Source organism: Lissotriton helveticus, chromosome 5_1, assembly GCF_964261635.1.
Source record: "Lissotriton helveticus chromosome 5_1, aLisHel1.1, whole genome shotgun sequence".
NCBI classification, from domain to species: Eukaryota; Metazoa; Chordata; class Amphibia; order Caudata; family Salamandridae; genus Lissotriton; species Lissotriton helveticus.
Genome location: NC_136065.1, coordinates 107107758 through 107124253, shown reverse-complemented (window position 1 = coordinate 107124253; position 16496 = coordinate 107107758). Strand labels below are relative to the sequence as shown.

The window sequence follows — 16496 nt, the reverse complement described above, 5'->3', positions numbered from 1 at the left end:
GAGGGAACCCCTACCAAGGGGGTGGCTAATTTTGTCTAAAAAGGGGGTTAGCGACTTTCCTCTGACTTGTTCAGATAGTTTGGGCTGATGGGTCATTACGGAGTGTCGCTCTGGCTCATATTCTTTCACGATATGTTCTATATATGGCCCAGTATCAGATGATCCAGCATTGTTTGGCTGGTTAAACAGTGAGCTGGCGTCCTGGCCTTTATCTCTAATAATCTGTGGTGATCTTAACATCAATCTGCCCTGTACTGATTTCAGACAGGGGAGTAAGAGTTATTATGGTAGAAAACCAAAGGTACACATGTTCTTGCCAATTTGCAGAATAGCCATGGGTTGGCCGATGTATCGAGGTAGACCAAGAAGGTGGATCCTGGCTATACATTCTTTTTGGCCCCTCACAAGATCCACGTCAGACTAAGGGGCATATTAGCAAGAACATGCAATATTTATTGCAAAACACGCTTAGCGCGTTTATTTTTATCGCTGCCTATCGCTGGATATTTTAGCGGAGAAAACATGCTATTAGCAACGTTTATCTCCACTGTGATAAAATATCCAGCAATAGCGGCGAAATGCCTGAATATCACTGGAAATACAGCGATATTAAAGCCATGGCGGTCTTAGCCTGAAGATCCACCTCCCATTGAGGAATACAGGTAAGTCAGGTTTCCAGCAGGTGTTAAATACTAGTGATAATCGCTCTTAGTGCGATTTTTTTTATCCCTTCGCCTGTGTTGGTAATGCGGGTAGCAGTGTTAGCGACTGTTTTCAGTTGCTTCTAGTTGGGAACGCCTACCTTGCATGTCATTAGCGATAATCATCGCTGGCCTGCAAGGTGATAGGAAAACCGACCGCTATCGCCAGAAAGCTGTCGCTAACGCCTGTTAGCGACAGCTTGCTGATAGGGCAATACAAATAATCGCTGCTTTAGCGGCAAAAAGTGCTGCTAATGCGGCAATAAAGCCCTTGCTAATATGCCCCCAGATTATTTTCTGGTCTCGAAAAGTCTGGCGTAGCACTCACATATTTCGAAGTTACCGAAGGATATGTCAGATCACAATCCTCTTGTCTTGGAGATTGAAATGAGCCAGCTCCTGAGAGTGGACCGTTCCTGGTCATTTGAAAGGGCACTCCTTCTAGACCCACAATATGTGAGTGATATTCAAGCATGGATTCCTCAGTTTATGCTGGATAATCATGGTAGTGCCTTAGTTAGCATTATATGGGATACATTTAAGGCTTGGCTACAGGTGAGGTACAGCCTAGAGCCACAAAAAAGAGAAAAAATGCTAATTGAGGGGCTATATTCAAACCTAACTAAAGCTGAATTAAGACTGGTCGATAAGATCTCCTCAGGGGATGGATCCGACATGGCTCTCTTGGAAGTAGCAACTGCCAGAGCAAGTATTGTTGATATCTCCATACAAAAAATGGCCGATAAATATTTAGTATAGTGGGAGAAAATATACTAGTACAATGAGAAGATAGGTAAACATTTGGCCGTCAGAACAAGACAGACGATTGTGGGGGGCCAGATAAGGGAAATAAGGGATCCTCTGCTTGAAATGAAATCTGATCCGGTTGATATCAGGGCTGCATTTCAGTGTTTTCACCAACAACTGTACTCCAAGGAATCAAATTAGGCTATTAGCACCATGGGGGAATAACTTTCTGCCTCCTGTGAGGAGATCCTTGAGGTAAATGGCAGGCAGATGCTGGATTTTCCGATTTCAATAGAAAAGATAGGATTAGCTATTAGGAGCTTAAAGTCAAGGAAGTCCACCGGCACAGATTCTATCCCTGGAGAATTCTAGAAAATCTTTGCGGGGGTGCTTAAAGGGTATCTTAGCGGAACTGTTCCAGGAGGCTCAGAAAGGGACTACCCCTCCGATAGCTGGGCTACAGCTAGGATAGAATTTTTTTTTAAGAAGAATAAACCATCTAAGGAATTGGGCACATATCAACCTATCACTCTTATTAATAGCGATTCTAAGATTTATGCCAAAATCTTGGCTACACGCCTATCGGGTTATTAGCCGGCTTACGTCTCCTGTTCAGCACAGCCTTATCCCTGAAAAGGGGACCACCAATTATATTCGTTGTGTCATCACTCTATTTGATACGGCCGGGGTAACACAAGATCCCATGGCTCTAATTTTAGGGGACGCTGCAAAAGCATTCGATAGGGTCTCCTGGCCGTATCCCTGGGCAGTGATGTCTTGTAAGGGGATGGGACAGGGATTTATTCGATCGGTGAAAGCCCTCTTTCACAACACTAGAGCTAGGACCTCTCTAATGGGAGGTCTATCTGAAGAGGTGATTTTAGAAAAGGGTACCAGGCAAGGATGTCCCTGCTCCCCCCTCCTATTTATGCTCTATATTGATCCTCTGATCAGACAACTCCAATGCAATCAGGCAACCCAGCCAATTCGCTGGGGGGGTGGGGAACTAAAATCCTGGCGTATGCTGATGATCTTGCCATTGTAACTCCTGAACCCAGTGGTGCATCATTCGAGATTGAAAAGGAAGCCAAGAGATTTGACCAATTCCCTGGATATTTGCTGAATAGCGAAAAAGCCCAGGTTATAATCAATGAAGAGGAACTCCTTTCGGATGGACGGGTTACTGAAGAAGCAGTATACCTTGGTGTTATCATCAAATAGGAGGTTGGAAAGATTGTGGAAACTAACTTAACAAAAAACACGGAAGATACAGTGGGTCTAGTGAGCTATCATAATAGTTAATACTTATTATGAATAATCAGAATAGTAGATACCTAGTGGTTATCTGAGAAACACAGGGGAGAAATCAGAACAGTCTCTACTTGTGAGTGAAGAAACCCATCAGCACACCGATTGGTGGAGCCTCATCATCTGGGTTTTGTGGCTACGAATGATGTCCGTAAGGCAACTCCTCAATTAATTCAATGAGGGTTGTAAAGTACGGATCATCAAACGCACAAGAAAAAACCATCACCTAGAAGATGGGTGTTATAAAGAGCTGATAGGATGGATTGCAGTGCTCAGAAGAAAACAATAGTCGTGAAAAAGTTAAAAATACCTGTCATGATGACTAGAAAGTAATTTTATTAAGGATGACCATCAAGACGGTATGTCTAAAAGCAGAGTGAGTATAGTATTTTGAAAAATATTACTAACCATCAAACATATAAAGCGGTCAACATGTTTCAGCCCTTTCGGGCTTTCGTCAGGACCTATGAAGTACACTACTGCAATTGTGAAAAAAAACTGACCTACCAATGGTATGGTCTCTTTAGTCCAAGAACTCTCCCATCATTGTAGGGAGGAAAAGCCTCACCTCTCCTGGCGCTCGCTCAGGAAGAAAGAGGCCACGCTCTGTCCGTCGTTGCCTCGGTCGAAAGGGCTGAAACATGTTGACCGCTTTATATCTTTGATGGTTAGTAATATTTTTCAAAATACTATACTCACTCTGCTTTTAGACATACCGTCTTGATGGTCATCCTTAATAAAATTACTTTCTAGTCATCATGACAGGTATTTTTAACTTTTTCACGACTATTGTTTTCTTCTGAGCACTGCAATCCATCCTATCAGCTCTTTATAACACCCATCTTCTAGGTGATGGTTTTTTCTTGTGCGTTTGATGATCCGTACTTTACAACCCTCATTGAATTAATTGAGGAGTTGCCTTACGGGAATCATTCGTAGCCACAAAACCCAGATGATGAGGCTCCACCAATCGGTGTGCTGATGGGTTTCTTCACTCACAAGTAGAGACTGTTCTGATTTCTCCCCTGTGTTTCTCAGATAACCACTAGGTATCTACTATTCTGATTATTCATAATAAGTATTAACTATTATGATAGCTCACTAGACCCACTGTATCTTCCGTGTTTTTTGATAATTTAGTTGGGGGACAAGATACAAACAGGTCTATAAACTTTCACTCCCCTAGGACCCCCCTCCTCACTTTCTTTGTTTGTATTGAAACTAACTTAACAGTCTTGATTCACAAGGCTAAACAGGATTTTGGGAGATGGAATCATTTGAGACTACGGAGGAGTAATCTGATCAAAATGATATTCCTACCCAAGATTCTGTATCTCTTCAGGGCTATTCCTTTCGATATAGGCAGCAACTGGTTTAAATTACTTGACGGGATGTTAACACGATTCCTTTGGGCATACGCTAATCCCAGGAGAGCGTTAAGATTGTTGACTCTGCTGAAAAAACACGGAGGGCTAGCAGTGCCCAATCTCAAATTTTATTATTGGGCTGCTGCTCTCCAACAACTGGCAATCCTCTTAGGCACAAACGAAGCCATCTCTGGGCAGGATGCTATAAACCCATCTATATATGAGCTTCTATTAGGGGAAAAAAGCAGGGGATGGGAAAAAAGCAGGGGATGCCTATTTCAGCAAACTGAATTTGGTTATTACAAAAGAGTCCAATTTAAAGTTTTAATGGCGGCTTTAGCGCATATGGGGCGAAGTTCGTAAAATAATTGGCCTTTGGAGATTTAATCATTATACCCCAATACAGGACAATCGGCTTCTACCAGGATACATATGTTGGTAAGTGGGAGACACACGGATTACTTATATTAGGAGATTTCTTTACGTCAAACTCATATAAGACTTTTAACACCATGAGACAAAATTTTAAGCTTGACCATAGGGATTTTTTAAAATACTTACAAATCAGGGATTTTTTAAGTAAGAAAGGCAGTGGAACGATGGGATTCGACAAGATAGAGGCTATTGAATTGATTTTGGCTCATGATACTAGGATAGGGCCCAATACAGAGTCTTAAATAACACAATGCAGGATGACTTAGCTAAAACATTCAAAGGGCTGGAAGGATAAAACCCATGCTCAATCAGTGACCTGTTAAGGTCGCTAGAAGGCGCACAGAGGTTTTTAATATCAGCCAATCTACAGGCTCAACATTTTAAAACTTGTTTTAACCTCTATATAACTCCGGGGAAGAGTGCCAAATGGGTAAGGTTCACCGGGACAAGATGCCCCATATATAAAGATTATGGAGCGGATCTAGTCCATATGTTGACCACCTGCCATGCGCTAGATGGTCTTAAATTGGAGATTAATGCATTTTTGGCAGACAAGCTGGGGATAGATATTACCTTGTCCCCTCGGTGGATACTATCAGAGGTTCATGATGAGACAGCCCCATCTAACATTCAACCCTTTATGTTTGTTACCATGGAGGTTTATAGGATTTGTTTGAGAACTGCTTGGCTTGACCCTTCCCCCCAGTGTTCCATCAATGGCTTGCATGCCTATTGTCAATTTGCCATCTGGAAAGGGCAATCTATTCCCAGAAATGTAAGAAGATTCAAGAAACAATGTCAAGAGTATATGGCCTTACCCTTAGCAACTGGGAATCAATGTAAAAAAATGTAAATGTAAATCCGTATTTGTAAAGTGCAAACTACTCACCCTTACGGGTCTCAAGGCACTGGGGGCCATCGTGGAAATTAAGTGAGCTATTGCCCAGAATCACACGGTGCTGAGCTGAGCTGTCGCTGGAGCCAGGGATTGAACCATGAACCTTGTGCTCTGAAGTCAGCTGCCCTGGCTGCTGCACGACACCTCCCATCTCCAATAAGTACTACCAGGAGTAGTAGTTGAATTTTGATATGACTATGCGGAGGTGGATGTTTGGATTGAAAGTGTATTTCTTTTCTTCCTTGCCCTTTATTATTTATGTGTTCATTTGTCTAAGAGTTTCTCTTTTCCTCCTTTTGGATACCTGATGCTGCTTATATATGTATGCATTTGATGGAATTATTTTAGAACCTTTCATCGTCAATTATTTAATGACCTGGTTATAGCTATGGAAATTGTTTGCTTGGAAGGTGGGTGGGTTACTATTATTATTATTTTATAGTGTAAAATCAAATACAAATAATAAAAAAAATAAAACTAAATAAATAAAAAAAGATCTGCTTAGCAACACATGCAACACAAGCTGTAATTTGCAACACTCACAATGCTTAAAACACGATTTGGCAATGGTATAGAAACGAAAGTGGCATCAACATAATGACATTGGGCCATATCGTTGGAGCAGGTTATGGCGTGTGTTGCTTACTATATATGGTAAATTTAAGTGGTTTGACGAGTGTGAGCCAGAACCATAAAACAATTTTTAAGTGTGTTTTTACATACTGAGAGATAATAGAGGAAGAGGGTACATATATTTCAATGTATACAACATAAAGCAAAATGGGATTTGGGGGTATCCCCCTAAATAAAATAATATAAATGCACAATTATACCACTAATTCATACAACTAAATTAAGGGAGATTGGAAGGGCTCTCACCCCAAATGAAAACAACCTAAAAACATACTAAGGCATATGCACACATTCGGGAGAGTGTGTGTGTGTGTCTGTGTGTGGGTGTCTGGGTGTGTGTGTGTGTGTGTGAATAACTGATAGAATATCAACGTCAAAAATATCGACATCAAAAATATTGGAGGCGGAATATCGAAATCAAGAATATCGCAGTCCTATCTACATCATGGTAAGTACAAAAATATCGAAAAAAAATATTGTCAAAAATATCGTTAAAAATATTGTTTTTCAATGTTTAAAAATAATGTAAAATAAAATAAATAGTACATATATTTAAAATAAACATAGTTAAAAATATGTTTAAAATTATAAGTAATACATATAATCTAAAAAGAAATTAAACATTTACATATAAAACATAATATATATACTTACTTAATAATATTTACAATTAAATATTATAATAAAGTATACATTGTTAAAACATTTTATAAATTATAAATACAAACATACACATACAACAATAATATAAATAAAAATACCAAAACTATATATAACAAATTAAATTAAATTATACACTACATTAACTAAAAACGGAAATATTGGATAGCGCATGGGTAAAAATTACTATTCCCACTCCAGATTGTGCAATAGTAGGAAAAGTGTTGGATAGTGTAGGGGTAAACATTACTATTCCAACTCCAGAGAGTGCCTCAGTAGGGAAAGTGTCGGATAGCTTAGGGATAAAATGTACTATTCCAACTCCAGAGGCTGCAACAGTAGAGAAAGTGTTGGATAGCGTAGGGGTTAAAATTACTATTCCAACTCCAGAGAGTGCAACAGTAGGGAAAGTGTTGGATAGCATAGGGGTTAAAATAGATTACTAATAATTACAATATTTTTTAATGAATAATAATTATTAAATAACAATACATTAATTAACAATAACAACAAATAATTACTAATTAATAATTTATTAACAATTAAATTGATGATAAATACAATTACATAATAATTATTAAAAAATTAATTGCCAAATATTAATGAAATAAAAAATAATACATTTTGAAAACCAAAAAACAATAATTATAAAAAAATATTTAGCAAATAATAATTAACAATACATTGGGGTCGATTCCGATCCGGTAAAATAATCGTATCGAATCGTATCCGGAGCCGTTTCCGTACGACTCGTACAGACGCCGTACGACCGGACGATTCCGATCCCGATCGGCCGACCCATACGCGATTTGTACGGTACACGTCGATTCGTACGGAAAAGCGCACGATCACCTACACACCGTACGACGCGTACCCCCCATGATCGCAGGGGTACACGGCGTACCCCTGTGGTCATGCGGGGTACGTGCCGTACACCCAGCGTACATGGGGTAAGTGCCGTACACCCACTGTACATGGGGTACGGTGCGTACCCCATGTACGCTGGGTGTACGGCACGTACCCCGCATGACCACAGGGGTACGCCGCGTACCCCTGCGATCATGGGGGGTACGTGCCGTACCCGGGGGGGGCGTTCCGTACCTGTTTCGGCGCGAACTCTGCGTTTACGACTGTTTTCGGCTCCCGTAGGAAAAGGGTCGTACGGCGCGTACCCGACACGAATTGTACCTGCTGGGTCGTAAAAACGTGCCGCGATGTCGCGTACAGCGGGTTCCGAGTGTGATTCGTACGGAGATTTGAGTCGTACGGAGTCCTGTACGACTCGTACGGAGTTCGGCACCTAGTACGGATCGTACTTCATCGTACGTACGGGACGTCTACGGATACGATTCGTACGGGGAAAAAACTCTCCGTACGACCATTCGGAGCGCATTTTACCGGATCGGAATCGACACCATTGTTGATAAATACCAATAAATTGTAATTAATCAAATTAAATTACCAATTATTAATGAACAATAAATTAATTTCCCCCCAAAAAGATTAATTATTAAAAAGTTACTACCAATTAATAATTAAATAATACATTAATTATCAATACACTTAATATATTTACCAATTTATCAATTAATAAAAATAAACAATTACTTAATTACAATTAAATTACTTCCCACCCTATACCCCTATAAACCCACAACCCGCTACAGAGCTAAAACGCAAAATGTATTTAAAAATAATTACTGATTCCTAAAAATGTTTAATTAATGTACTATATGAGGGGGGGAAATTGGATATCTGTCTATCCGGGCACAAGAGCGCCGACAAGAGAACTCAGGGTGGGATATGATGTGAAAAGTGTGCCGTATATCAATGGACTTTGAACTGCGATGTTGCATACTGTGACAGAAATTGGGGGCTTTGAGGTGGGGGGGTGGGAGTAGAGGTATATATACTGCTGATTTCACGACTGTACTGTTGAGTTTTGATAAAAATTAACCCTGGGCGTAGTAGGCGTAGTGGGGCTACGCGAAGCTACGCGAAGTGGGCAAGAAACTACGTCAACCTACGCACTTCGCGTAGCCACACTACGCGCCACCCGCCTCCCTCCCGCCCTCCCTAAATACTACCCGCCTCCCTCCCGCCCTCCCTAAATACTTAAATAACCTTCTTAAAAAGAATAAAAACCACTTACCTTGTCCGCTGCGTCTCCGGGGCTCCCTCTCGTAAGCGCGCCGCCATCTTGGATACTAATGCGCATGGAGTGGGCGTAGTGTTGCCTGCTACGCCTACTTTGCAAATGGCGAAGTAGGCAACACAAAGTACTACACCCAGGGTTAGATCAAATGCAAATAAAAATATTTTTTTTTTAAATGAATGTACAATAATTAAATTACTTCCCACCCTATTCCCCTATAACCCCACAACCCGCTACAATACTAAAACGCATAATTTACTTAAACAAATATTACTAAGTTCTAAAAATGTAATACACATATTCTAAAACTAGTACAATAATTACCAAAAAATATAAACACAAACATGTAAAATACATAATAAAATACATAACACTAATATTAATATCGATATTAGTAACATCGATATTTTTGCTATCGTTATTACTAACTTCGATATTAACAAAACCGATATTTCTAACCTTCAGGTCGATATTCTTGTCGTCCATATTCATGATTTCGATATCATGTCCCTACGATATTTCGAACTCGATATTCTTGTAGGTCGAATTAAAAAACTCGATATTTAAACTGTTTACCTGTGTGTATATATATATATATATATTAAATCACCTCCTGGAAATCCACATGGAAAGAAACCAGAGTCGAAGCCCCAATATTGTGCAGAAGGGTTTATTAGGCACAAGGAAATAACCCAACGCGTTTCGAAGTCTAGCGACTTCTTGTTCACGGGTCCAGGTTAGTTACAGAGCCATTCCATTTAAAGTGGTACAAACAATTTTTGCGTGTGCATGTGACCAAACAACATAAACAAAGTACTCGAAGTAACATAATGTTGCGAATATATACCTGGTGGTGGTTACATTCTTGCAATGTATATGGTTAATGACACAATATTTTTCACATGTTGGATCCACATGTTAAAGCATCATTTTTAAATTAATGAGTCCATTATAATGAATAACATGCATTGTTGTAGGTTCCCATATAAATTTATATACGGAAAATTCTAGTCAGAAAGAGAAATAATGCCCAAGTGGGCATGATGCAGTAAATAGAAACAATAGATCCTAGCTTGTATTGCCCCAGTGGGCTTAAATCTTCATGTTTTTCCAATTGTTGTCATCACCCTGCAAGAAAAAGAGAACAACATTGCTGATCTTACTTATGTTCATCTAAGTTTTATACGATCACATTATTTAAAACCATATTAAAATCCATAGGAATGGAGAAAATTTCTGAAGCGGCTGTCATAGTTCAAAGGCTCTAAAGGCTATTACTTCTGTTTTAACTGTATAGGTGAATTGACAACTCATCCCCCACATTATGCCCCATAGGATGTAAGGTGTCATACTGGATAATGTATTTTGACTCCAATTTACGGAGCTCCAGCCATCTGTTTCCTCCCCTTTCTATATATATCGAGGACATAGTATGGGACTCTGACTACCTATTGATGGTGCTGGACATCACTAGTCTCTATTCGTGTATAGAACACAAACACGGCTTGAATGCGGTCCGGCACTATCTAAACCAACGACAAATGCGCTTTGTGCAACATAACATGATGATTCTGGAATTTGTAGAATTCTGCCTCACTAATAACATCTTTTTGATCGATGAACAATCGTTTAGACAGAAATCTGGGACGGCGATGGGCACCTGCTTTGCCCCCAGCTACGCAAATGTATTCGTTGGCTGGTGGGAGGAGCAGGTGCCCAGGAGCTGCAAGATGGGACAGTATAGTGGACAAGTTGTACGTTGGCATCGTTATATAGACGATTTATTTATTGTATGGAAAGGGACAATGAATACAGCAGAAAATTACATCGAAATTCTAAATCACAATGATTACAATTTGCACTTCACAGGGTCCATTAGTTCGGTGGCAGCGGACTATTTGGACCTACGGGTGTTTATTGACAATGGCCACATACACACTGCACTTTTCAGAAAAGAAACTGCGGGAAATTCCATTCTTTTTGCCAGCAGCAGTCATCCACCGCAGTTGGTCAAAAGCATACCCTACGGGGAATTATTAAGACTCCGGAGAAATAGCTCGAGGGACCAGGATTTCGAGGCGGCTGCCTCGGAATGCCTTGTACGATTCAACCTCAGAGGGTATGGTGAGAAGCTGCTGCAAAGCGCTCTCAACAAGGTGAGGAGAATCCCAAGGAAAGAACTCCTGTGTGTGAAACCCTGTAAGAGCAAGGGTGATAAGAATAAGGGAAAATTCAGGATGGTAACCCCATTTTCATCTGAGGCAAATGATCTGAGAGCTATGTTCAGGAAGAACTGGCACCTTCTCCGGATGGATAGTGTGCTGAAGGACGATTTACCAGTGCACCCCCTAGTGACCTTTAGCAAAGCTAGGTCATTAAGGGATATGCTGGTGAGAAGCCATCTGGAGAAACCGATCCCAAGAACTAACACTTTACGGGAAATGAAGGTTTTCTATCCCTGTGGCCGCTGCAAGGCCTGTGCGGCTAGCAGAAGAGTCCTCACATATGATATACCAGACACAGGGAAAATAATGAAAATAAAGAAATTCATCACTTGCAGCACCCCCTATGCAGTTTACTGCTTGGTTTGCCTGTGTGGCTTACGCTACATCGGGAGCACTATTATCCAACTGAAAATGCGAATACTAGAACATCTCCGAGCCATTGACAAGGCGGATCCGGCCTATCCAGTGGCTCGCCACTTTGCAGAACTGTATGAGAGGGATAGGAGTAAGCTGCAATATTTCGGATTAGACTCTGTACTAATGAATGTCAGGGGTGGGGACCGGCTGAGACGGCTCCGTAGATTAGAGTCAAGATATATCATAGACCTGTCTACTAAACATCCTTGGGGCCTGAACAGCGGGGAGGAGATGGCAGTTCATTTAGGGAAGTGAAGAGTAAACAATCAAAAAAAAGGTAAACAATTTAATAACATGCTGTCTGACTTTGCTGAGATTTAGATTTGATATGAATTTGATATATATGGAGTATTACTGATCTTGCCCTGAAATGTAGATCTTAGACATAGGGATAAAAAGATGCGGCCAAACAGCTGTGAAAGGAATGAAATTGTTTGGGTAACTGTAATGAATTAATTCTCTCTATATAATTTTTAGGTAGGCCGTGCAATGTTGATTTTGAGTAATGCATATTATCACGATCATAGTGATTTATGTTGTTTGTCAATTTTTGTTCTGTTCTGAATCGATAAATTTGCCAACAATTTGGGTAGAGTGACGAGGGACATTAGCCGATCCACGGCTAGATTTTGTGGTAGTCTCCAATGTTTAATGTTATATACCCTCCGACTTTACACAATAATCTATTCATGGTTGCATGAAATGTATAAGATTGCAAGAAGAGAGTATATACTCCAAGATGGCGACTGTGTTGTTGCAGAGGGGTTAGTCCCTTGTCATTTTCCATTGTTGTTGAGAAAACTTTATTTACATGTCAAAGAGCAGAGTGTCTCTGACACTGACGGAGGCAAAACGCCGAAACGCGTTTGCTGTAAGGTCCCTGCAAAATAAAGAAACTGTGGATCTGTCTTATCCCTCTGGAGTGCTGTGTTTTCTGCTTGCGAAAAATGAGGAATGTAGAATTTGAGCATGATATATATATATATATATATATATATATATATATATATATATATATATATATAAACAAATGAAATAGGAATATATTAAATGAAGTTCGAAACTTATGAAAAAATTTATTGGTCAAATAAAATAAAACATTGAAAAACGAATGATATTGTCAAAATGATTGTCAAATGTGATTTTTGCGAAATATATTTTGGAAAACTATGTTATGGGACGAAACAGTTTTAATTGCATGCCAAAGACATCACCAGAACAAGTGTGAAGAGAATGTAAATATTTCAAAAATTTGAGAGGCGTCGCACGAAAAAGCTAATCTGTTGCTATTCGGTACAGCACGCACTCTGAAGTGATGCTCTTGTGTGCCTTTACATGTATTAAACAGCAGGAGGCATAAGACCGGATTTAAAGTTCAGCAGATGGGTTACTCCATCACAAACCTGACAGATATTATGTCTGCCGTATTACAAATTACATTTTATATAAGGATTGAAATATGGCAGACAGGATATCCCTCACGTTGGTGTCCACAGAACTTCAAATCAGGCCCATAGTTTGTTTTTATGATCAATATCACTGCAGAAAACACACCTTCCCAAAGTGAGGATTGGGATTACTGTTATCAGAGAATGCGCCTTCAGTCTTTCCCAGAGCTGCCTTGTCAGTCAGGTTGTTCTGTGAATTTGAGGTGTGAAGACAGGAGATATTGTGAAGTTGGCAAATAAACTCCTACAAGACTGTCCACAAAGTAGAGTGCACAAAGATGATATATGGAATAAGCTTTGGACATAAATTCCGTATGGGGCTTTGAATATTTTATTAATGTTCCACGTCTATAAAATCATTGCATGAATGTGGTCTTCATAGCATATTTTTGAAAGTGGAAGGTGTCAAGGATGTCCTCTCGGACAGCTTCCGGTGGTTTCAGCGCTTGCATTGACAAGCCCAAATATAGCAGGATCACTACAAACAGGACATGAATAGTCTTCGCATTCTACTCACAAGCTGGGATGCCCCAGTAACCTGATACCCTGCACCGAAGAGAACTTCTTTGTGTGTGGATGTGCTCCATGTGAAAGGGCAGAATGCCCTCACTCACAGTGAAGCTAGCCAATGGATGAAGTGGGCTGAACAACTGCTGCTTTCTTATATGCTATAGCGGACTAGAGAAAATGTGAATGACACAAAAACAGACCAATGGCTGTAGATGGGTGACTGAAAGCCCTTTAAGCAGTGGCGTAGCATGGGGGGGGCTAGTGGCAGCGGTCGGCCCCAGGTGGCATGAGTTTTGGGATGGCAACCTCCCTCCCCCGCTCTTACCTCGGCATCGCCAACTCCTCCGCCCTTACACGCGGTTGCGGGGAGACTGCAGCAGCTATCACCAGCAACCTCCCCGCTCTTACATACGGCTGCGGGGCGGCTGCCGCAGGGAACGCCATAGGCAACTAGTCTAGCTACGCTACTGCCTATAAGTACGTATACAACACATATAACTTCAGTAAAACAGGAGATCCAAATTTTCCTGCTGTTGTGAAGAGCCATTCAGGGCACCAGGGATGGGGCAGGTGGTGCGGTGGGCAGGTTTCTTCAGAAAGCACAATTTCCTAGTAATGGTGTCTGAACTTTTATCAAAGTGTGTAGAAGAATCAGAAAGGAAGGAATGGGTGTGGCCAAGGAGCTTGGCTGTGATGGCCTTTTTCAACATTGGCTAATGGCACTGTGAGCGCTGCCAGAGGTACCGACTTATTGTGCTGACGGCACAGTCGTAGACTGCCCTATGGGCACCCGCAAGGTGAGTCTTTGCAGGAAGGGTGCTCAGTCTGCCTCGCTCACTCTTTCTCCTCCGCAAGACCCTCGTCTTTGCGCTGTGGTTAAATGTGGCAGGTGCCTTGGCGGTCTTATGTGCGCATGTGTGCGCATCATCAGTTCGGAGGAGGGGCCAACGATGCAGTAGACATCCTGACTTCATCTTACATAGAGGGTGAAGAGCGGTGAGTGTGAGGGGGAGAGACATTCACATACGGGCCCTAAACGGGGGCTGTGGAGACTTTAAACATATCAACCCGCAGACTTCTAAGGATTAGGGAATTTAGGTATTTCATAAGCACACCTTTACCTTAAAGTACTTTTTTGGATAAGGGACCCCCTTCTTCAGTAGGGTACAGGGGCAGGGAAAAACAACCTATTACCGAACAAAAAGTCTTCCCAAAACATTACTACTGCACTAAAGTCACAATCATATGTAAGGCTCAGAGGAACTCATGTTTTACATTACTGCTTCATTCATTGTTATAACTACTTTCGCATAACAAGATTTTATTAAACATGACCATAATTTATATCCCAGCTAAAGAATTTAACTATAAATCCATCAACTTCAAGTCACACAATTGGAAAATATCTCATTATAAAATGCAGCTAGCACACCCACAGTTAGTCTTTCCTACACACATATCTTACTCACCTCTGTTTGCTCATTCAGTTATCTTAAAACCATCAACCTATGTGATACAACTCTTTACTCTTGCTGCAAGGTTCACTTTAACACATCCATACCACCAGTAAATAGTTATCTGACAACATGTGATTATTTTCTTTAATATTCTATTGATCATGAGTATGACATAAGTGTTTAAACAGTGGCCTCTTCTTTCTGATTTCTCAATCCTTAGTTATTCATCATAGTAGCTGCAGGAAACCTTCATTTAGAAGCTACAGCAATTTATGGCACTCCTTTAGTGGCTACGTAAAATCATCTCTAGATGCGTTTCAGCATAATGCGCCTTCATCAGGACCGCCACTTTTCATTGGACCCAAGGTTGCCTCCAAGACCAACAATGGATGCTCTTAGTCCTCAGATATTGTGCACAATCTCGCCCTACAGCTAATGATGACTGTCTGAAGCGGTCAGTGTGATTTACAGAGGCCTGCACGCTGACGGTCTTACGATTTATGACATATATGAGATGTAGGCTACTGTAGAATAAAGTTCTTGTAGGAGGGCGATCTAAAATAATGCTTTATTAACAGGCTTTTCCACAGCTGTGATTTGTCAGCTGCAGAAGCTCTTATGCTCTGATATTTTAGGAATGAGCAGTTACTAAGACCCAAGACCGCAGGGGAGGTAAGGCTGCACTTTGCCATATGTAGTTTCTGCTCTTCCTTTATGTCATTCTATACTGTAAAAAAATAAACCAGGTTTATCTACGCACCATGGGGCAGATTTATGAGTTCTGGCGCATCTCTGCAAATCAGTGGGGATGTGCCAGAAAAGATGCGACAAGCAATCCCCTCCCTGAAGCACCACGAATGTGTTGAATTTACAATGCTGCGCGCTGTGGTGCAAGGATAAGGCGATGCGTGTCGCATCCTGTCCCGTAAGGGCGGCGCTTTGCTGGAGTCATGTCGCAAGCGGGACGCGGCTCCAGCAATGCTCAGGGACGCCCTATGCCTACCATGCTGCATCACTCCTTACGCCAGCTTCAAGCAGGTGCAGAGTTTTGACCTAGCATGTATGTAAAAGTGACTCAGTTGTAGATTTCACTGCATCACTTTTTCGAGGCGTTCCTGCGACGGAACGCCCACCCTGCGCCGGTACGCCCACATGAAACCTGACGCAGGTTTCATGTGGCACATGGCTTTACAATGTGACGCAGCTCCCTGCGTCACATTGTAAACCCCCCGCAGCATGACGCTAGCTTTACGCCGCTGCTGCATCACAGAAGTGATGCAACGGTGGCGCACGGGGCTTGTAAATCTGCCCCCATATATTTGAATAGGTTTTGGAGATATTACAGGGGTCAAAGTCTTTGCCGTGTCCATATTTTGATCCATCCGGGTACTGGTTGTTGCATTCTAAGCTCTGCAAAAACATAACACCATCTGCATCGCAGCACGAGGCGCGGGTGACACTTAGGATCAAGGGGCTGCGAAGACCATGAAACCCCGCTGTGCGATGGAGGGAAAGTTATTTTATTTCCATCTATC

General features: G+C 41.3%; 1 long non-coding RNA gene across 1 annotated transcript in view; it reads right to left on the bottom strand.

Annotated features, from left to right (window-relative positions):
• Positions 1–9564: 9564 nt before the first annotated feature.
• LOC144752996 (uncharacterized) overlaps positions 9565–16496 on the bottom strand; it is a 123793-nt gene continuing 116861 nt past the window's right edge. The window contains exon 5 of the long non-coding RNA XR_013594165.1: positions 9565–10032. This is a non-coding gene — a long non-coding RNA (uncharacterized LOC144752996). The remainder of the gene's footprint in view (positions 10033–16496) is intronic.